The following is a 22439-nucleotide window of genomic DNA, read 5'->3' on the forward strand; positions in this document are numbered from 1 at the left end:
GAGACTTTAAAGGGAAGGAAATACATTTCCTTCCCTTTGAAGCCCCTCCGGGCCTCCCCCACGTGATCGAAAGAGAAATGCTGAGCATTTGGGGGAGGTTGTGTGATTGTCAGCCCTGACCTAGGGGGGGTGGGGGGGGGCGGCTCTCGGGAGGAGCGCTTCTCCCGAGGGCAGCATTCAGGACGTAATGGTTACGTCCATGGCGCCACACGGGCGCTGCCATGGACGTAACCATTACGTCCCTGGCGGGGAAGGGGTTAAGTCTTTCACTGTCAGGTAGCTACATATAAAATAACAGCCAGCTTAAATGAAAAACAAATAAAAGAAAGTTGTTACTCATTGGGAAATGACTAGAGCATTATGTAACCTCTATTAGTTAATACACTACATAGGTCTGTGTGTAACCGGAGAGCGACAGAATTAAGTATTGGTTGGTGCAGTTGGGAATAGTGACATGTATTTTTAGTGCCACGAGGTCACAGCCTGTGACAGAAAGCACTGTGAATACGTAAGGCATTATTTTATACTTGTGTTACACACAGTATAAGATAGGCCACTACAAAAAGTTTTAAGATAAAACTGTGCTTCCAAAATGTAGATTTAAATAATACCAGATCATATGCAATATCTTTTTTTTTTAATAGCTGTCCCTTCAACACCTCCAGGGAAAGCAAGCGCTGTGTAACTACAATTAAAAGCACACACACTTCTTAACTCTTTTCACTACCCCTAAAAAAGAAAAAATGTTTGTCATTACAAAGCTTTGAATGATTTGATCAGCTCTCAAGCATCCTTTACAGTTGCAGATTACCCTATACATTTGCAGATCAGATCGTAGAACACATTTGCATTTCATTCAGGAAACAGGCACCGTGGTATGAAGGCCTCCTTAGCGGTCTGTGGCTTTCACAGCACAGGAGACTCAATAAATCAAAGTTCATCTGAGGCACTTTAACAATTGGCTGGGGGAACGCGCAACACCTGTCCCAGGACTCCACAACCCCCCCCCGATTGAAGACCTATACTCTAGCTGCTGTCGCTTCTCCTGTTGGGCCCCGTTAAATCTCACCACTATCGCTATAGACTGACCCCCTAAAAACTGCCTTAAGGGCGTCCCATAAAGTCGTAATACCGACCTCGGGGTGTTGTTTGTGTCTAGGTAATGCTTGTGTTCTCGATCTCCACTACAGTATCCTCGTATGTTAAGAGTCTTGTGTTAAGGTGCCAGCGCTTTGCACTTGGGGTGTGTGGTGAAAGGGCGAGCGACATCGTGAACAGGGAATGATCCGATATGGAAGCCACGCCTATCCTAGTCTTGGTAACCAGGTTGGTAATGCGCAGTGAGGTGAGGAAAAGGTCAATGCGTGCGTAGGTTTGGTTCGTGGCTGAGAAGGAGTACGACCTCTCCTTCTGGTGTTGCTTGCACCAAACATCTGTTAGTCCTGCCTCCCCCACCCACCCCTGGAAGTCCCTTGAGAAAGCACCAGTCTGGAAATATCTCTGAACAGATCTGTCAAGCTGGGGATCCGGCACAAGATTAAAATCCCCCCACCACAATGTCTTCGTCTGGGGTAGCCAGAACCCTCCCTAGGGCATCTCTTAATGACTCTTGTTCATTCAGTCCGTAAATATTAGCTACAGTGAGCCTATGGCCTTGAAAATCTATGTAAAGGAGAGAAGCCTCCCAGGGATCTCAGCTTGTACACTAAGTACCCTCCCTGGAAAGTTGGTAAAAAGGACTGCTACACCTGCCCGCCTCCCGGGGCCTGAGGAATGGAACTGCCAGTCAAACCAGCCTTTTCCAGTCTGAGCGGATTAGGTGAGTTTCCTGTAGCAGACAAAGATCAGCCCTTGTGTCTCTGAGCTGCATCAGCAGTGCTTGTCGCTTCACGGCTGCATTAAGGCCCTGAACATTCAGACTAAGGATAGTAATCATGGGGGAAATAGGGTTTGTTGCTATGGTGTTTGTTGAACCCTCTACCTAATGGTGAGGTGACCCAGGTATGTGGACCCGTGAATGGCGAAGGGGGGAGGTGTGGCCCTAGCAGAATCAGGGTAGGAGATAGAGAATGGGGGAAAGAAAATACTCAACAGTGTACAAATTTGAAAGGTGTTCCCCAACTGGGAACCAACGTAGATCAGTCTGAGGGTGAGTCTGATCTTCATTCCGTCGTCAAGCAACTGCTACTCCTGAGGGGGTCGGAGCTCCGCCACACGGCTGTCTCAGTCAATTGTCCCTCTGCCTTTACCAGATCTTGCTCTGCTTCTCCAACTGCCCAGCAGAACGCCTTCCTTTGTCAACGAGAGGGCTTTATGTAGGTACTATGCTAAATCATTGGTCTGAATCCACGTCTGAGACGCTGTCATGATTGCGTAAGCTTAGAAGCAATGCCCCCTCTCTTTTTGGCTCTCTGCCGTGTGGGTTTATGATGTTTATTTCGCCTGCCCTGAGTTTTTGAGCACCCTCCCATCATTTTGCAGCAGCCGCTCTCATACATTTGGCTGCCATGCCAGATCGCTGAGGCATGGCAGCATTCCCTCCATGGCCTGTGCCTCCTCCAACGTGCCGATACTGTAAGTTTCATTTTGCCAGATGAAGTGAAGACAGAAGGGATGGCCCCATTTATATCTAATACCACTTTCTCTTAGGAAGTCCGTTACAGGTCAGAGCGCTCTACGACGCTGCAATGTCAGCATTGACGAGCCCTGGAACAGGCCAACTCGATGGCCCTCAAATTCAATCAATGTTTGGTCTCAAACCGCTACCATTAGGGTCTCCCTTTCTTTATAGTGGTGAAGGCAGGTCAATATGTCTTGGGCTTGACCTGGTGAGCAGGTGGGCCAGCCGGCCAGTCATTTCTGTGTTCTGTCAAGTACCACAGTCTGATCTTTCAGGGTTGGAGCCACGTGCTGAAAAAGGTGCACCACAAAGTCCTCTAGGGCCCCCGCCTTCGCTTGCGCTGGTACACCCTTTATTCGGATATTGGAGCGTCATGATCTAGTCCTCAATCTGATACTGCAGTTCCTGGTACTTGTCCTGTAGGGTAAGGAGTTCTCTACTGTGGCAGACCAGTTCTTCCTGTCATGCACCAAGAGTTTGTTCTGTGTCTACTCATTGTCCCAGATCTACAAACTCTCTTTTGAGTTCTTTGACCTCTGCTGCCATTTCCTGTTTCAAGGTGGCAAAATCTCCAACAAGTGACCCAAATAGCTCCTCCACTAATGTTCTTGTCAGAGGTGCTAATCCGTCTCCCAGGTCTATCAAGTCTCCAACTTCCGCCGCCGGTGACCCCATTTGGAAGTGCCTTCTTGGCGGGAGTTTTGTTAAAGAGGTCCTTGAGGGAACCCTCCTTTTTATTGTGTCTCTGGAATGCCATAGCTGCTGGCCCGTGAGCGTCCCCTGACCAGTTGCGTCCTCAGTTCCTTGGTTGCTTCTATGACGCTGCTTGTACCAGAGTTGTTGAGTCCAGTGCCGGGCCCCAGTCAGGCCTCCCAGCCAGGCAGGTCTTGATATCTCCGATGGGGTCCCGTGTGCGAGGCGGCCCCTTCTGCCTTCTCGAAGGTTCCCTTTCGCCTGGGCAGTTACCATCCCAAGAAAAAGTGCAGAAGCATCCAATACAGGTACTCTTATTGCCATACCTCTTCGAGTCATTTTCTCCAATTGCTTGATGCTCGCTCCTGCCTTTAGCTCTGCAGTTCTTCAGTGATGGGTGAGTTTGTCGTGCCAATGCCCCGTTCGTTGGTCAGAGTCAGTGCACCCTTCTTATTTCCCAGGTTCTGGCCTCTGTCGCAAGTCTGGTGCTGGTAGTATGTTACCCAGGGATATTCTGTGCCCTGCACCAGCCTCGCCGTGATGGCCAAACGCACCAGCAATCATGTAGGTCCCAGGGTCGGGGGGTGTCTACTCATCTTCCCTCCCTTGCCTCCTTGTGGCCCTCAGGGCCACTGGTAGTCCTTGGCTCGAGCGGCGAGCTGTGCTGTCCACTGCCCCTCACGTGGGAGGCCGGCTAGCACCCGTGACCGCACAACGCAGTTGCCCTTGCTCCTTTTCACCTAACGGCCTCGGCGGCACTGGGTGCCCCTGGGTCCAGTGGACTTCCCGACTGCCTTCTTCCTTTTCAGGCCCCGGCCTGCTCCCGCTACATGCTCCGCTCTCTGTCCGTTGGTGTTGTCTTGTACCTGTTCTGCAGCCGCTCAAGCGTCCTCGAGCCTCTGCCTAGCTAGGCCCGATTTGCCATTTCTTTGGCCTATCGTGGCTCCGGGGCCCATTCGCAGCAGCCCTTCAGTCCCTCACTCGCCCAACTGGCCGTCAGAGGGTCAGGCCCGACGCTCCTCTCCATCTGGCAGGGCCACTGGTAGCCTCCGTGCCACTTACGGTCTGCCTCGGCCCCACCTCTTCTTTCTGCCGGGCCGCGCTCCGGGTCCGCGGCCTGTCACTGTCAGCACCCGGCCTCCCGTCAGACTCCATGGCCCCTACAGCACCAGGAAGTGCCACTTGCGCCGACTGGTTAGGTACCAGGGCGCCCGATCCAGTGTCTCTCAGCGCAGATGGCGGAGCTCAGAAAAAAGGCTCCTACGAGTCCTCAGGTGATCCCACTCAATCCTGCCCAATATTCTCTTGTAATGCTCATCTGTCTTTCCATTAATAACACCGGTAACAAATACTATGAATGTAATGGCCATTACTACAGGTCAATCTGTGTCACTTGTAAGTGTCAGCCAAACTGGTACAGAGTAATTGTTATTCATCCATCAATGGAGTCAGGGAGCCTCTTCTAATGTCCATTCTTATACTCTGTTGACCTGAACTATGTATAACTGACATCACCACAGATGGTAGGTGTACACACATATGACCTTGCCTATTATCAATCCATGTGTATATGCATATATACTTGAGGTAACAAGTTCAGAGAAGGCTCTACAATAATGGCAGAACACCAAAAAACATTCTACAATACACTCACTCAATTCCCTCTATCCACATAGTAGCTCTTAATGATTATACATTTTACCCCTCACCTTTTGGCATAAGATTCACCCCTAGGTGCAGCAACATAAACACGTTAAAAGCACACCTCCAATACTGTTACATATGGCACACTAACCACAGAGAGGCATGCTACCCATCCCAAATGTGCCTAGTCATGGGTATGCTATACATCTCGTACACACATGTAATACAAATACAAAACTAGAGAAATAGACTACGCTAACTGAAGTGATCACCATGTGTAAATTATGGGGAAGTATAAAGAATTAGAGGATTTACACCGTTGTTGTAACGTATGTGCACCTTTTAAATAGAATGGTTCAAGTAAATTTGAGAAATTATTGTCACGGGGACCAATAAGCGATTTGCTTAGCTGCACTGCTAAAAACCTAAGAAATAATAATAATAAAAAAATGTATGTTTGCATGCTTGCCCAGCAGTACTTTTCAACTTAATTACTGAAAAGTTGACCCACAACCTAAATTGCTTTGCGGTCTGTTCGTAAGATAACTAGAGTCTTCAAATAGCCTTTGACATTTCAAAAGCACTCAACTCACTCTATTCAAGCTGATAGATACCCTTGGTAAAATGTTGCACACACAGAAAAGTTAAATGTGGTCCTTCTCTTCCCTCCTTCCCCAAGCTTTCACTGTCATATACACGCTCATGATCTCAAAAAAATTCAGATACATGAGTGTACATGTCCACTACCTAGGACTACAGTATTGCTGCGATGGCCTGAAAAGAGATACAGGGTTTAATTAAGCACAGTGAAGTTTTCACTCTAAGCCTATAAAAGATAATATTTACATTCTGTAGTATGGTTCACTGAAGGGCAAAAAAGGAGTGTGTGATTACACATTAGAAACAACTCTGTGAATACTTCCATAAGCAGTTATGAAGCACGTGGGCAGGACTGTTATGGTGACATGCATATTATTCTACCCTTGCCACAGGGTGAAAACCAACATCATTCACATTTGCAGGCACAACAGCAAACAGATATTTTCTCAAACACAAGTCAAGTAATTGTGCTTGAATATGCCCTGAAATTCCAGAAGCATCCTCGGCTCCATAATGACAAAGGGGGGAAAAAAACTCAATTTAAGTGTATTTCACGCTGAAATTGAAATAAATGTATTTTGGAAAGGGATATTTTGAATCAATTTGCATTGCTACAGAGAGCTAAGAGGGACAGCTGAAGAATGGGTAGGAGGATGGAAGAAGAAAGCCAATTGTCCAGGAAAGCCAGTGTTTATGGCGGGTTACAGATGGCCATAAAAGTGACATGAGAGCAGGAACTACAAATACAAAAAAAGTCTTCTAGCAGACACCAGGAACTTTAGTGTGCCTCTTCCCACCTCTGAAGGTGTTAGGCACTCCAAATCCCTGATGCTCGCCTACCTTTTTGATGTTCAGTGTTCAGAAAATACGCTGCAATATAACATATAAATCACCTTGTGGGTTAATTTTATTTAGTACTTTTGCCCATTCATTTGATTGGCTAAATTCTAGTTAACCTTGCTGGAATTTTCAATGTGGTCGGCTTTCCAGTGAACTAGGTCTTTCACGTTTTAGAGTCGTTATAGTTCTACACCTGCCACCTGAAAGTTCAAAGTGGTCTTTTAAGCTTGCCTTCAAAGTTTATTCTATTGCACAATTACTTAAAATCATAGCAAATGCTACAAAAGGTAAAAGCACAAGGTACTATAAAAATAACTACGGACCAGGATTAATGAATATTTTTATTTTTTTAAAGGATTATCAGATACAAAGAATAAAACCACAACATACTAGAAAAAGCACCATGCCCATAAGAAATCTCAATTGCTCTGATGGCAGTCTTCCAGAAAAGGTGGAACATAACCTAAAGGTTAATATTGGCAGTAAAAGCACACATTCAAACTTGCAGCAATCTAAGAAAGGTGTATGCAGCTTGAATATCACCATTCCAAATAAAGAATGAGAAACAGTGCAAGTGTAATTCAGTGTTTTCCATTCAATAAGGACGGGAGCACAGACTTAACCTTTATTGTCCAAAAACAGAAAGTAAAAAGTTCAAGTAGCAGTGAATGTCAAGTTCGTGTCTCACATCAAACAGAGCCCACCTCATGGTGTTCAGAGGTACAAACAGTGGAATATAAGCTGTAAATTCAAGGTGTTGCCCTTTTAAGTTTTGCTGAATCAATCGCCAGGAACTTTATAAATCTTTGGGTTAGCTGGCACGAATCTCCTTTTAAGCATTCTATGTTAGCAATACTATTATTATCATCATTATGATTCAATTTCTTGAAGAGTGGTAAAGCCAATAACGTCCAAGTGAGGATAAACATGATCATAATTGCTGTACCCTGTAAATGGGATTAGGCCAAACCGCATCAGATGCTGGAAATTCAAATTAACTGGAAGGGACAAAAATGCTAGAAGTGTCATTGTTTGATTCAGTGGAGTTTTTAGATCTGTACTCCTTTTTTTGTGTGGATCATATTTATATAATCTTGGGCTGATAATACTCTGCTTGCCTTATCAGTAGCTTTGAAAGGTATTTCGTGGTAATGAAACCTGCATGAGCGCTCTAGCAGCAAGTAGACCCAAGGCTGCCAGGCATTTAACATCGGCCGATCGCATCCCAAAGAAAGCCATCTGGTTCACCATCAAACTCCTAGAATCCAAGTGCACCTGCAGATGCCTAGAGAAAAAATTGAGAAACCTCCAAACCGGCGAAGACCTCGCCTCCTTCAGTCACCATCACGGCACATAAAAAAATGCAAAAAAACGTGCTCTGGGAACGTATCAACTCCTCCACTCACAGCTCGAAGGAACTCTTCATGGTTATCAACAAATTCAGCAATCCCCCTTCCGAAGCAACAAGAACACAGAGTCAGGCTGCCACCACATACATCCAAGCCTACACATGTCCGCTGCGGAGTTCCTCAGGGATCCTCCCTGAGCCCAACACTCTTCAACATATACATGGCCCCACTTGCAGCCATCGTCAGAGGCCACAGAATGAACATTGTGTCATATGCCGATGAGACACAACTCATCATATCCCTCACTGATAACCCAGACGAGGTAAAGAGAAGCTTCTACACAGGAATGGAAGCCGTCTCCGCCTGGATGAGAGGGAGCCGCCTCAAGCTCAACTCGGACAAGACGAAGCTCGTCATTTTCAGAAACTCCACCTCAGCTTGGGGCGACTCCTGGTGGCCCACACCTCTCAGCGCCCCGCCTTCTGCAACTGACCACGCCTGCAACCGAGGTATCGTCCTCGACTCCTTCCTATCAATGACTTGACAGGTAAACATGGTCAACTCTTCCTGCTGGCACACCCCCCACCAACTCCAAATGTTTTTCAAATGGATCCCAGTAGTGCGGCAGGACAGTCACCCACGCCTTAGTCACAACCAAGCTTGACTACGATGACACACTCTATGCCGGCACCACAACAAAAACCATCAAAAAGCTGCAACTCATCCAGAACACCACCACCAGACTCATCCTGAACCTCCCCCGTCAGGACCATATCTTGCAGCACCTGAGGACCCTCCGCTGGCTCCCGGTAGAGAAACAAATCATCTTCCAGCTACTACCCACACCTACAAAGTCATTCACAACATCAGACCGACCTACCTAAACCAATGCGTCTCCTTCCACAACCCACCAGACCCCTCCACTCAGCAAGCACTGGTCTCCATCCCACGCATATGCAAAAAAAACACCGCCGGAGGAAGGTCCTTCACATACCTCGCAGCAAAGAGCTGGAACAACCTACCCCTGCACTCAGACAAAGCCCATCGCTCACCATCTTCAGGAAGAACCTCAAGACGTGGCTCTTGGAATGAGGCTCTGTCTGCTCCCCCGGAGCCCATAGTGCCTTGAGACCCTCACAGGTGAGGAGATGCGCTCTACAAAAACTGATTGATTGAAGACACTGCAGAGATTTGATTTGGGATTTGGACTATGTCTCACAAGGGTCTTTTAAGTGATCTCTGCTCCACGATGACGAGTTTGGAGCACAATGGAAGGAAGCGGGCATTTAAAATCTACTTTTGACTGGCCAGATTAAATTCCAGGCAAATTTGGCCCTGTACTGTACGGGCCGGAAGCTTGAAGATACATCTATAATATATACATTGGGTTCGATCAAGACAGCTGATATATGATTTAAATAGACAGATGCTCTGTATGGAAATGCGAGCATCAGTTTACATTCGATGACTTTATGATTCGCCGTCAAGACTGGGCCTGAGAGATTCTTGAAAAGACGCTGGAAGTCGAATGTAAGAACATTAGCTAAAGTAGTCAAGGCCTCAACATGAGGAGTTGGAAGGACACGCTTATTTAGCCATACACCCAAATACTTAATACTAAAAACTTGTTCAAGCTTCTAGTCATCTACAAACCATGCTCCTCTGTTAATACTCTTCTTTTCGAAATGTAATATTCTAGTTTTCGTTACACTGATGCTACTTTTGTTGGTCTTGCAATACTCGGTCAGGCTTGTCAGAGCTCTTTGACGCCCAATTGCAGTTTGGTCCAAGAGTATTGTGTCGTCGGCATATTGTAGTACATGCACCCTCTTCACTAGGAGTTTAGTCAGAAAGCACTTGACACTACTGAGCTTGTCATTCAAGTCAGCCACATATAGATTAACAGCTAAAGGGGCCAGATACATAATGTTTGGTGTAAGTCTTGGCTGATGAGGACCATTTGCTGGACATTCATACTCTGACTCATGTATTTGTATAAAGACTCATGACAGCTGACAAACATGATGGAAGTCCCCATGCTATCACTTTAGCCCACAGCAAAACTCTCTCTACCTTGTTGAAGGCTGTGGCAAAGTCGATAAAAGTGCTATAAAAGTTGACCAGCAACCTTTTTTGTCTTTTTGTTAGTCAAAACCGACATACATAAGAGGTTAATATCAGTGCCCTGGCCCTTTTGAAAAAAAGGTCTGCGAGGCAGGAATGATATTGTTATCTTGGGCCCAAGCCTCTAATTCCTTATGGAGATTTCCCATCTGCATTCTGAAGAGCGATGAGTTTTCCAGATTATCCCAGACGCCCTTCTTGTGAACTGGAACTAGTCAGGACCCACGCCAGCTCTCCTGCACCAGATTGTTTAATAAATGTGTTGAACAGTGGGGTCAAATAGGTGGCCCATTTGTCCATTTATACTTTAAAGGTGTTAGAGGGAAGGCTGTTGGAGCCAGGAGTACCTGCAGATAGAATCGCAACCAAGGCACTCAGGACGATCTTATCAGAAATTTGGTTCAGAGAACCCCCTAGAGGGCCTGCCATGTCACAGTACAGCGACAGAGATCACGAAAGCTGAAGTTTGATTGATATACAAAAATGATATATACATGATGTGCAATCTGCAACGGAAATGTTAGAGCTCCTCTTGTTTCCCTGACACCTTATAAACGTTGCGCCAGAAATTTTTGGAGTCTCTTGATTTTATAGACAAGAAGGCTGCTTGCCACTGGATGTCTATATCACGCCTTCTTTTCTTATCTCTCCCTGTGAAGTTCATTGGATCCTTGCATGCTGCTCTTATACTTCTATTTAGCCGTCTTTTAAGCAAGGTCAGTTTGTGGCTATTGATCGGAACCAAGTGTGAACTGCTGAAGAAACATGTGTCAAGACTGATGGGTCACTATTGATTTTAGTAACTCATTTGTAAAGGCTGACCAAGCTTCTATTGAGACAGATAACGTCGCTGAATCAGCATGCAGATACGTTTGTAAAAACTTTATCAGAAGCTTACCACATCACCTTATCCGTTTAATTGATCCCAGCTCACCTTGGTCTCCTAACCGAATTTCCTTGTGTAAACGAGCAGACTCCAGATGGAGAGAGCATGATCATTTAGTATTATCACCTATTAATTATGTTTGATTTTAAAATATTTGGTTGAATGAAAATCTTTGATCGTGACCTACAAATAATCGAGTGTTGCAAGTTTTCATGTGATGTATGCGTATAGGCTGTATTACTAAGCAAAAATAGACCACCGCACACAAACGACACTAGTATGACACAAGTCTTTAACATTGAGTAATGCCTAGTTTCTGTCGGATAGATGAGACAAACATGTACGTCGATGTTCACATCATTTCTTGAAATATGATGTCTTTATTGTAGATGGCGTTACATTCAGTGAACAAAGAACATCACTGCAAACACAGCTAACACGTGTTTCGTCACGCTGGTGACTTTTTCACGGCTATTTGGGTGAGGTGATAACACAGCAAAATCAAACGGTCAATCATAAAGTAATGCAAGTCTTTGCGTCTGACAGTATGGACATGGCCAAACCACCAAAAGGCACAAAGAGCTGCCAAGGAGACACCATTTGTTCATGCCAAGAGAAAGCCCGGCAAAAAGAGAACGGAAACAGTTGCAGATCATATAAAAAATAAAATAATGGGTAAAGTTTAAAGACATGTAAAATAGCTAAGTGCAATACCCTAGGGGAGAATGGAGACTGTGAATAATCAGAACAAAGCATAAATCAGTGAAGGAATCAGGAAAGGACTGTTAAGCCCATGATCATACCCATTTAGGTGAGGTGATAACACGGTAAAATCAATAAATCAATCATAAAGTAATGTAAGTCTTTGCGTCTAAAAATGTAAGAGAGAGAAACAATGCAAATACAACCGGTTACGTATGATACATTGCAAGGAGCGAAAAGGTGCATATACCACACACCACAACCGAAGTTGGGAGCCACAACAAACCTCCAAAGTCTGGGAAATACCCGACAGTAGGCTATCCGAAATCAATAATTCAAGCTGGAAAGAAACGTCAAAGGTAAATGCAGGGTAGCCAATATAGTGGACCATGATAAGTCCAAAATGCAAATTCTAAAAAAAGATGAAAAAAGCCATATCTAAGAATAGCCCATAGGAACAGAGGTAAACCAACATAAATGTCACTCCTAAACAGCCAGAACAAACGTAGACTGGGTATATATGAACCCCGAATAGTACACCCCCCAAGGAATATTTTATACAAAAAATCCTAATCCCGAAATGTCCATAATGACAAATGTCAGGTTGTGTCCACCAATTAAGTAAGCCAAGATTAAGCATGCCTGGGGACCCATATGTAAGTTAAGTAGATTAAAATGTAGTCGTCCTGTGTAACACTGATATAGTTTTGGCATAGATACACATTATAGCCCTCCAAGAAGTTAAACGGGACAACAAAGAAAGCTATTGCGAAATGATAAATAGTCGCAATCCAAGAAGACTGAGAACTGCCCATAGTTGCAACCCAAACAGTACAAAGATCTTCACGCTCCCCTCCGAGCGCCTATTATGTCAAAAAAACAGTATCAGAAGGAAATCCTTGTTCGGAGTTACAAATAGAAATAAGACACCCAGCCTCCGACTCGCCGTAATCCAGACAAGTGTCTGTAGCCCCAAGTGCTGTGGTCGTCCAACCAACAGTCGGTAACAATGTTGTGCGCGCGACTATAAATAAGCATGTGAAAAGAAGAGACACAGAAATCGAGGTAGGACTAGTGTGTCCATAAGAAAGTGCAGAGTTAAAGAAACACTGGCTACATGGCAGCCATATTGGAATGTCGAACTCGACTAAGCAAAATATACAACTAATTCAAAAAACTCCGCCGAGGACTGTATATAAAAGCGAATATAGCACTAGACAGGAAAGAGATGCCAAAAAATAAATTAAAAACATACACCACATGGGTGAAAAGGGACAAGATTGGTGAAAAAGCTGAACGCATGCAAGCCTGGTCACAGAGAAGAACAAGTTAAAAAAACAAAAACACCGATGGCAATGAGGGTAATAAAAAAAAATCAACAATACATGATAATTTATGACATATAATAGGAAAAACATGTGTATATTACGCAGAAACAACAGAGCCAAATATCCATCTAAATTTGTTAAAGGCAGCCAGAGTAGTGATGGTTGATAAATAAACTATACATCACAAATAAGGAAAAGAACAATGATAATGCAAACATATAATAAAGTATGACAATGTACATTTGTAATGCGATAAAAAAATCAAGTATTGTTACGAAAAAACAGCATATAGTACTGGGTGAGTAAGTTTAGCATCTCTTGACAAAGATAAATAATTCCAGCAGCATGACGGAGTATAGTTACTGTCACAAGGTGTCATTCCATATCGGGGTACAAACACCCTAAGACTCAAAACACTATGACAACGGTAATTATTGTAAGCATGGTTAGATGATGTTACAGATCCTGGTTACACCGGGGGTGTAAAAGGGGAAAGTGATACAAGAAAAAAACAATATAAGACACAGCCAGCTGAGGAAAACATGCAACTCTCGGTCCATGTTGAGGCCCATTTCTACAGCCCGAAGTTTTAGTATCCATTTGGCCTCACATCTGCGTAGATCTTTTGTCCTGTTGCCAAATCTGGGCGAAATGTCTACATGGGCAATTCCATGAAATCTGATGTTGAGAATGTCATTTTCCCCGTGTAATAGGTTGAAATGTGTCGCAAGAGGGTAGGTTGACGTATGGTTCCTAATTGTTCTAATGTGTTCTTGTATTCGTTCTTTTAATGGACGGATAGTACTACCCACATATATTAATCCACACACGCAAATAATGCAATAAACAGTATTCTCGGTATTGCAGTTAATAAAATGTCTGATGTGGTGGGTTATATCCGTATTATAGGAAAAAGTTGTTGTTTTGTTGAGAGCCATAGAGCAGGACACACAGCGACCACATTTGTAAAAGCCAATCGGTTTACTGGAGAGCCAAGTGAGCTGTGATGTCTTAGTAGGTGGTACAAGAAAACTGGGACATAAAAGGTTTCTCAGGGTTTTGCCCCCGCTATGTGTAATGGATGGTGTTTTGTTGATTACAGAAGCCAAGCCAGCATATATTAATAGTAGATGCCAGTGTTTTCTAAGTATCCAATATACTTGCGTACTGGCAGGGCTGTAATGAAAGGGATGGTCTTTTTCTTATTTGCCGACTGGATATGTTTGGTGCGGCCTCTGATAAGTAAGGATTGGTGTTGTTTCAATGCTATTCGTTTGCTAGCCTTGGAGATCAGATCTTCTGAGTATCCTCTGGCACGAAAACGTTGTGCTAGGTCTCCAAGCTCTTCTGTGAAAATGTTGTTATCACTACAATTACGACGTATCCGTACCATCTCCCCATATGGCATGGCTTGAATCTGAGATTTTGGATGTGCGCTACGTGCGTGGAGAATAGAGTTACAAGCTGTAGGTTTCCTATACAGTCTGGATGAAATCTTATTCCCGGTAACATATAATAGGAGATCAAGAAATTCAATTTGGGCACTATCACTTTTGTGAGTGAAGGAAAGATTGAAGTCATTTGTATTGAGATGATCAATAAGTAGTTTTAGGTCAGGGATGCTACCTGTCCAAATAGTAAGTATATCATCAATATATCTGCCCCAGAATAAAATATTTTGGGTAATCTGAGCGGGGCAGTTGGACCAAAGATGTTGTTTTTCAAATTGTCCCATATAGAGGTTAGCATAGGAAGGCGAAAATTTGGCACCCATAGCTACCCCCTGACACTGCTGATACCAACGTCCATTGTGTAAAAACACAATTCTCTAGAACTAGCCTAGTGAGATCCAGAAGCATTTGAGTATGTTCATATAAGGTTGCATCACAGTCAGCAAGTGTTACGGAAAGCATATCCAAACCCTTTTCCAGCTGAATGGAAGTGTACAATGAACTAACGTCAAGGGTCACAAAAGTATACTCATCCGTCCAGTCTATATCCTCCAATTGACACAATAAGTCTCTAGAATCCTATATATATGATGATAAATTGTGTACCAGAGGTTGTAGAAATGAGTCAATATATTCTGAGAGTTGTTCAGTAGGTGAGCCTATACCAGAAATGATGGGCCTACCAGGAGGAAACAGTTCATATTTGTGAACTTTTGGTAGAATGTAAATGCAAGGTGCCCTGGGTGTACTGTTGAACAAATATATGTACTCCTGGTCTGAGAGAAAGCACATATTCGTCCAATACGTCAGTCTGTCCTCAATTAGATTAACACCTTTATGTAGAGGGTTATCTGGTAGGTATGTGTAGGCTATTGTGTCACTTAACTGCTTGTCAATTTCGGACACGTAGTCCGATCTATTCATAACCACCACGTTGCCCCCTTTGTCAGCTTCTCTAATGATAATGTCAGTGCAAGTAGAGAGTCTCTGTAATGCCAAAAACTCATTATGGTTTAAGTTATTTTTCGTTCTGAGAGTATGTGTCCCGAGTTTGTCCTCCAATTCAAAGAGGTCGGTACTTACAGCCTTATAAAAGACATCAATATTGTTGTCAGGAGGTAATATAGGAAAAGGTCGATTTGGGTTTTAAGCCACTGTCAAGATCCAAATTAGGTTGAATGTTCAGATGAGTGAGTAAATCCTCCATGCTAACCCCAGAAGGAGTAGTAGGATCCAGAGATAGAACAGTCTGGATGTCACGTATGTCACTTATGGATCTATTGCATGTACGCTGGATGGGATTAGGTACCTTGTTGTATGTTGCTTTGTTGAGAAAAAATGTTTTAAAGTTTAAGCAGACGTATGTACTTGAATAGATCTATATGAATTTCGGTAAAATCCGGTCTACAAACGGGACAGACACACAAGCCTTTTTGTAGAACATTTATTTCATCATTAGTCAGTGTAAGCTAGGACAAGTTAATGACCTGTACTGAGTCAATCAAAGATGAGGGGGTAGTAGGTCAGTACAACAGGTTTTTTGGGTCCTGGCAATTGAGCGAGTGGTCACGCCCTTCGCTTCTGTCTCCCACTAGGTTTCTCCCCCCCACCCCCCACGGGTGGGTTTGCGTTTGGGAGCCTGTTGTAGTTATGGTGTATACCCTTTCTGTAGCGACCCTGTTCCTCTAAAAAAGGTGAGGGCTTGGGAACACTCTGTGTAGGCAAATTGGTAGCGGACCGCTCAGTAGAGGGATCCAAACTAGTATTAGAGAGATTTGAGACATCTGATAGGCTACTAGGAGTCGACACACGTCTGAGAGATTGGTTTCACTGCTCTTAGTGTTACATTCTTTGTTCACCTGGTCAAATCGGCGAGCAAAAGTATAGATGCGACCATTCGCATAATCATTTTCATCTCCGATAAGTTTTCTCTGTTTTTTGTCCTTGATGTACAGTTGGTAGCCGTTAAGTATGTCTCTCAATATATTGTAATTTTTGTTGAATTACGGTCAGTTAACAGAATGCAGCCCCATTGTATAAGGAGAAGCTTAGATCTTCTCTGAGAGGAGGTGTGTGCCAGTGATGGGATGTTCCATATTGCATCTTCAACTTCCAGCCAGTCTCATTCATTCACATTCGTCAGCAGATTGGCACTGAAGTCACCGGCTACAAGACTTGTGGAATTGAAATGATCTGGCCTTAGCTGTGTCAGTCGGGAATTGTACTGTATTCCTTTTTTTCCTCTGAACTAGGGTTTATATGTACAAGTTTGCAAGAACCAATGATTTTAGATTTTTTAAATGGGCAACAGAAGATTCAAGCTTGACAATGACGACAGACCCTTGTAGTTCCACCAGGGTAGATATGGTGAAGCCTAGATGATTACGCACATATAGTGTTGACACACTCCTGATGGTCGACCACCCTTGTTAAAAGTTAATGCAGGACAGTAAACCTCAGTATAATCCAGCCAGGGGGTGGGACATAATCACCATGTCTCTTGGAAGCATATTATGTTGAAAGTATCCAAATAAACTAGTTGTTCTAAGGAAGAATTGAAGTTCTTGTTGCCCCTGGTGTTGTATGAAACAACTGTTAGCTGCAATTATATTTTTCTGAAGGTAATCTAGGGCAGGTGAAGGGGTCACTCATGCAAATTTTACCTCATATACTTTAAGGTGCCCTTAAGCTAAAAAAAAAAAAAGTAGATGGTAGGCTATGAGTTGAAGCACAATTGTTCCTGATTGACAGGGGTTGATTACAAACAAAAATTTGGAGATATTTAACTTTAGCTTGTTTGACGATTCTTATAACCCAATTTTCTGTTTTTCTTGTTGTACTTGACAAGCCTTATTATTATTATCAAAACAACTAATTTCAGTTCTTGCATTGCACTTTTCACTTGATACTTCCTTAAGGGCGATGAAGTTGATATCCTTAGTAGATATATCGCTTAGGTTTGAAACGGCAGCAAATAGTTTTAATAAGTTACCCCTATTTAATATATCCTCCCTGCCCAGTCATACACACTCAGGGTATATATAGTAAGGCACGTTTTAAATAATTCCCATCGGAGATCGCGGGATGGAGTCTAGAGGAAGAGTATAAGGGCCCCACCGCACCCCCTTAACTAATTCTCTTAGGGTGAAATGTGCCCACCAAGTGCTGACCTCTATCCGTCATCTGAAAACGCAACACGGTAAAAGTTATAAACAAAGCACTACTGTGAAGGGCTGCAGAACAGACAACTTTCTAGCTGAGTCTCAATAATTTAAGATAATATAATTTTTCCCTGTCTAAAAGCTAGCGAGTAGAATATGCATTATGGCTGTTGACTACTGCTTCATTCCTCAGCATGGTGCGGTACGTTCAAAAAGAAAAACAGACAAATCATCTCACACATGTGAATCATATTCGAATTCAAATAAAAGATAAGAATTTGCAAACTTTACGAAACAAACAATGTTGAAAACGTAATATTAAAAAGCATAAAACAGGGTGTGTCTACCTGTATTCTCACTTGGAAGCGTACATGACAAAAACAGCCGAAAACACAAAGGACAGTATCCAGTTTGCAGATCCCCTTCCAAAATGAAGGAACAGTAAAGCAGAAGAGTGTGTGTTTCAAAGTGCTTCAGGAAAGGTATAGATAGCTGGTTTTGTCAAATTGTGTAGGCTTAACACAGTAAGGCGAAGCATAGTACACAGTGACATACCTGTAGGTTGATGCCAAGAGTGAAACAGAAAGTCGTAGTGTGACTGCTCTTAAGATAAAATTCTGACTCCCGTTACACGCACCGAAGTCTGTCAAGCAAGAGTTCATATGGCATCTGTGTCACCGCCTAAGAAGAACATATTTTATAAGGTTAAGATACATTTAAGCAGTTTATTCATACTCTGACTTTCGCAATGTGTCTTAGATTTGGTATTTAAAAAGGTACATACAAATGTAACTCCAACAGGGTTGGACACAACTCCCCTTAAAATATTGGCATTTGACTAATAGTACAGCCCGTCTATTACCAGAAAGACTGAACAGTCTTACATTATGCATAATTCTGCCTACTTTGACCACTGAACTGCAGTGACTTGAAAAATATCTGAGGGTACACAAATCTCTACTGCACATGGTCAACCTATAGGTATAGTTTGTTGGCAAGAAGCATGGTCCCTACTAAATATTTAGGGGAAGAGAGCTTGCAACTGCAGGACACTAAACTGGCAACGGTCACTTCCCATCTCAAAAGGGAAATGAAAAGAAAGACCACCGTCGTTTGTGCACCCATTAAATTCTCCAACAAATTGGACCAGTGAACTGTAGTCAGCAGAAATTGACGGTACATCACTCAAGAGACACCACAATACGTTCACGCACAGATGCCGTGTTTAGGAAGTGCAAACAAGTGACATTACCACACCTCTCTACTCGTCAAAGTTGTCTAATGCCATAACTCTTTAACAATACCGCATAATATTTCAATGGTAGCCCAACTTCGGTTCTCTTTTATATTAGGTGGCCAGGAGGGAGGACGGAGCTCAATTATTTTAGGACATTAGAACGTTCTCTTTTTCCTCCTACAGCTAACATCTTTTTCACCCCTGGCGTGGTAGCCATAGACTATGGCCCATAGTTGTAAACTGAACTGTGTTGCTGGTCCCTTGCCAGGCGAGTGATCTAGAGCTTCCGATTTCAGCGGGCTCCTCTTTTGTCGTTAACACGAGCCATCACTGAATATACTGATCCGTGACGGGGATACGGGCCGGCCGTGCCTAAGGGAAACATTGCCCTGCGAGAACTCTCAGCAAAACTTAGTTCGTGTTTAATTCCCCTACTAAGTAAAAAGGCGGATTGAGACTACTGTGTTTGCATTTAATTTGATATTTAAGAGGAAGAACAATTTAAAAATTACAACATCATGAATTGATTTAAAATAGAATTGTGGATTTTATTTTCCAAGAATGTTAAACGAGGAAGTCCTGGTGCTAGGCGTGCCTGGCTTAACACCCGGGTACCTCTATCGTATCATCTCAATAGATCCTGACTAAAAAGCTAACACACTCTGTATCCGACAACTGGGACGTACTGGGCACTTGAATAGCCCAGTGGAAGGCGAATGAAAGTGACCCAAACAAGGTTTCATTTGGACAGTTTCTTCTTATAGGGGCGTGCACTGGCTTGGACTTGTTTTCAAACATTAGACTAGAGTACGAGAGAGAAATGCAGAAGAAGCCAAGGGAGACTGGAAGGGCACGGGAAACATCGGGCAACAGTGAAAAACTGAAAGAGGCAGGGATGGAAAAGAACCTTTAAAATCGAGTTAAAGAGTTCTGAAGGGTACAGAGAACGTTTGAACCTCTGCTCTAATTTTTATACAATTTATGGAAGTTGCTCCCCGAATGAAGACAAGTAGATGGTGGAGGTGGGGGTTCTAGCCTCACAATCACGAAACAGTGGGTGTGTCTGTGCGACAGCCCGCCCCCATTGAACAATTGTCCACTTGGCAGTCGAAACTCGTACCGACAGCACTCCTGACAAAAGTTTGGGCCTGTTTGTGGACTGCAGCTGGCACGAGACGACCCGTCCAGGAGAGAGCCGCAGTAGTAGACCTGAGCTCTGTAATACTGGGCAGCAAACACCAGCAAAGGACGGGGGAGGGTCTAGGCCCAGGCAAGAATCCCCGGTGCTCAGAAGCAGCAGGAGGCGGGCGCAGAAGATGACGATCGTGGCGCCCGGACAGGCCGAGTGGCTGAAGGCAATGGATCGCGCTACAAAGTTGTGGACAGGGCCCTCTTCGAAGAGTCTACTCACCAGCAGCACTCCCTTTACTCTAGTCGACAAGGGTCTTCCGCACACTGACACCTAAAGGCTGAAACAGTCGATTCAACACAGTGATGGGTTTATTGGCAAGTCTAAGTCTACCCACATTGAATCAGCACTTCTGTGTCTACGTCACTTCAGCTCGGCAACTCAATAGCCAAATACCGCGCGCTCTCTGGTGAGCTACAACCAATGAATAATAGAGAAGCTCCGCTAGCCAATCCAACGGCAAAGTCAATCACCAATTCAAAGTGTTCGCACTTTCCTACGACGTAAGGAATATGTTATCAACTATCTGATTGGTTGTTAGCAGCCGGATGATACAATTTCGGGAAGTTCTTCTGCAAACGTAGTTATTGACAGTACTTTTAAGTTTTGGTTGTTGTTTTTAAAGCTCTGTGAGAGATTTTGTTCATAGGTTAAATCAAGACGAGTCCCCCACACAAACTTCTCCAAAAGACTTATAAATAATATTCGCACCACACCTAAAGAACACTTTCTAGAGAAAGGGGGTTCAAAGAATTAAATACTGTAACAAAAGAACATCCTCGTCTACTTTAATGACAAAACCCCTACACACTCAATGAGGACATGGAAATAATAAAAGTAAACACATTTCTGCCTCCATGCTGGAGTTCAATGAAATTCAAAACTGGTGATAGAGAAAGGTATAATCGAGCGGGAAGGAACACTTAGCGAGACCAGTTAAGAGAACAAAATTCAGCTTTATTATGACAGGTAAGTAGACTACAAACCAGATTTTACATTAACATTAATCAGAACCCCGCCTCACTAATACAAAGAACAATCCTGATATCCCACCCTTAAATATCCCCCCAAATAATAAAACCGTTGCCTCATCCATCATCCAAATATTCATTCATTGTCATCCCCTTTCTTTCCATTCACTGTCCTTCACACTCAACACAACCATCTCTCCCCTGTATTCTCTCCAACATGCCTACACCGCAAGGCTCCCCAACCCTTCCAGCCTGTCTGGAGCTCCTCCCTTTCTGCCACCAGTCCTAATCGACAAGTAACTGTCTGCCAACCTACCCCTCCAGCCTAACTATAAATATAATAATAAGGCAAAAGCTGACCTTTTGGGGAGGGAGAGACAGCACAAAAACCTAACAGCCTACCTCCAGGACCACCTCAGTGGGTTGTCTCAAAGGGAACAAAAGACCCAACTGCCATCAGAACCCGTCCTCAAACCTAAATTGGCCAGTTAGGTACATCCCAGTCAGAACCACGCCACCTGCCTGAAGAACCCCGGGGGTGAACACCTTATCGGGCGGGAAGGCGCAATTAACCATACCAGTTAGTGAACAAAATGCCACTTTATTATTGCAGGTAAGCAGACTATTAAACCATATTTTACATTAACATGAATCAACCCCCACCTCACTAATACAAAAAACAATCCTGGCCCCCCTACCCTTAAACCCCCCAACAATAAAACAGTTGCCTCATCCAAACATTAATTCCTCGTCATCCTCATTCTTTCCATTCACTGTCCTTTACTCTCAACTCAACCAGTATTCACTTGGCCATGCCTACCCTGCAAGGTACCCAAGCCTTCCGGCCTGTATGGAGCTTTTCCCTCTCTGCCACCAGGAAAATTCAATTTATTCTGCCCCCACTCCATTTTCCCTCCTCTTCATTCTGTTTCTCCTTGAAGGATGGAATAAGCTGTTGCTCCAACAGCCACAAACAACTTAGCAAAACAGTTTTGCAAAATAGGTCTATCCCACAACAGCCACTAGTATCAACCTTTTAGTCAATCAATCAAGTCTTTTAGAGTGGGGCTTGTCACCCTGGGGGTTTCCAGGTGCTGTGGGGATTCTGTCCTGGACAAACTTTCCCCAATATTTAACAAGTATAATTCGTTTCCCATAATTGGCAGATGGACCCCATCCTGTCAAAGAAAAAACACAAACTTCTCTTTTTTGATATCCGTATGCTCAAACCAAATTACTCCCGAGCCTTGCAGAACCGCATCTCAGTGTTCACTCTACTCCTGGCCTTTTCTATTGCAGAATAGTTAATTGCAGTGTGCCATACCCTACGCGCACCAGAGTCGTCCAGAAAACCTGCATACCTGCCTTTGAGTTACCAATGAAATTTAGGTCATACTTCATTGCGGTCAATAAACCCAAACCAGACTCTTGCACCAAATCATTCTACCCTAAGTGTAGTATCAATGCATCTTGGGTATGGTCTCACCGAAATCAAGTCCGACAACCAATGAAGTAGTTGACCCCATTTCACCAACACACTTCCCCCTATCAAATCGAAAGCCCAAATTCTCCCCACAAGGTCTCTTTTCAGGATGTTTCGCTGCCCATTTTATAAAAGAGTGCCCGATGACCTAGATGGACAAT

General features: G+C 43.7%; 1 protein-coding gene across 5 annotated transcripts in view; it reads right to left on the reverse strand.

Moving 5' to 3' along the window:
* Positions 1-20229, reverse strand: part of BRMS1 (BRMS1 transcriptional repressor and anoikis regulator) — a 270509-nt gene extending 250280 nt beyond the window's left edge. For 2 of the 5 annotated variants that reach the window (XM_069207948.1, XM_069207945.1), the window contains exons 1-2: positions 19756-19924; positions 17954-18079 (exon numbers count right to left, since the gene is read on the reverse strand). The gene's annotated coding sequence lies outside the window, so the exon portion shown is untranslated. Of the gene's footprint in view, positions 1-17953; positions 18080-19755; positions 19925-20046 lie in introns of those variants that run through there. The other 3 variants (XM_069207946.1, XM_069207944.1, XM_069207947.1) reach the window with 3 other exon arrangements.
* Positions 20230-22439: the final 2210 nt, after the last annotated feature.

The sequence above is a fragment of the Pleurodeles waltl genome, chromosome 9, assembly GCF_031143425.1.
Source record: "Pleurodeles waltl isolate 20211129_DDA chromosome 9, aPleWal1.hap1.20221129, whole genome shotgun sequence".
Classification (NCBI taxonomy): domain Eukaryota; kingdom Metazoa; phylum Chordata; class Amphibia; order Caudata; family Salamandridae; genus Pleurodeles; species Pleurodeles waltl.